A 1,316-nucleotide genomic window follows, 5' to 3' on the forward strand; every position below is an offset into this window, starting at 1 on the left:
AAAAAAAAAAAAAGCATTTGTTGGAGCCAGACTGGACAATAGTGGGGCGGTGGGAATTTTCAGATTGGGAATTTAAAATAATTATGATTAATATGTGAAGAGCTCTAATAGATGAAGTTAATAACATGCAAAGCAGATGAGTGATGTAGGCAGGGAGGTGGAAATTCTAGAAAAAAACCCAAATAAACAAAAATGCTAGTGATCAAGAGCACTGTAACAGAAATAAAGAATGCCTTTGATGGTTATATTAGTAGAGGGCATGGCTGGGGGAAAAAAAATCACTGAGCCTAAGGGTATCTCTGTAGAGAGCTCCAAAACAGAAAAGCAAAGAGAGAAAAGACAAATAAATGAATCAGAACACAATATCTAAGCACTGTGAGACAACTACAGAAGGTGTAACAGACACATAATGGGGATATCAGAAGGAGAAGAAAGAGAGGAATAGAAGAATATTTTGTTTTTTGGTGTATGAAAATTTATTGTCATGTCTTCATCATCAAAACTTAAGACCTTGGTCTTTCCTTCTTGCCTTTGTACAAGGCCAAAAGAGAGACATTGGCTACTTTGGCGACCTTAAGGCGAACTCTGGGAATGTCACCAACAGCATGACCTTCGCGACCAAATCCAGCAACCAGAACCTCATCGTTTTCCTCAATAAAATTCAAACAACCATCATTGGGTACAAAGGTGGTGATTTTCTTGCCATTCTTGATCAGCTGGACCCTGACGCACTTCCTGATGGCAGAATTTGGCTGTTTGGCTTTAACCCTACTTTTCCCACCACAATTCCTTTTGCATGGGAAGCGCCTCCAAAAGGGTTGGCCTTCAGGGCTGTGCCCAAATGGGCCTTCTTGTACTGTTTATCATGCCTCTTCTGGTCTCATCGGTGGCTACGGAGCTTCCTGGCAGTACGAAGACCATGATACTTGCCCATCCTGCCAGCACCATGGGTCCAAGCCTGAAGAAATAGTTTTAAATAATAATGACTGAAAATTTTGTCCAAATTAATATCAGACACCAAACTACAGATCCAAGAAACCCAGAGAACACCAAGCATGATAAATATCAAAAACAAACAAAAAAGAAACAATCCACTACACTTTGGCCTAACATATTCAAATTATAGAAAATCAAATATAATGAAAAAAGTCAGAAGGGGAAAAAGACCTTCCCTAGAGGATCAAAGACGTAATTACATATGACTCTCCCTCAGAAACCATGCAAGTAAGAAAAGAATGGAGTGAAATATTTAAAGTGTTGAGAGAACAAAATCCTCCAATCTCAGTTTGGTACCCTATGAAATCATCCTTCCAATG

General features: G+C 39.2%; 1 pseudogene; it reads right to left on the reverse strand.

Annotated features, from left to right (window-relative positions):
- Positions 1–449: 449 nt before the first annotated feature.
- LOC115279247 lies at positions 450–934 on the reverse strand (annotated as a pseudogene).
- Between the last annotated feature and the right edge of the window lie 382 nt (positions 935–1,316).

Source organism: Suricata suricatta, chromosome 15 (assembly GCF_006229205.1).
Source record: "Suricata suricatta isolate VVHF042 chromosome 15, meerkat_22Aug2017_6uvM2_HiC, whole genome shotgun sequence".
NCBI lineage: Eukaryota > Metazoa > Chordata > Mammalia > Carnivora > Herpestidae > Suricata > Suricata suricatta.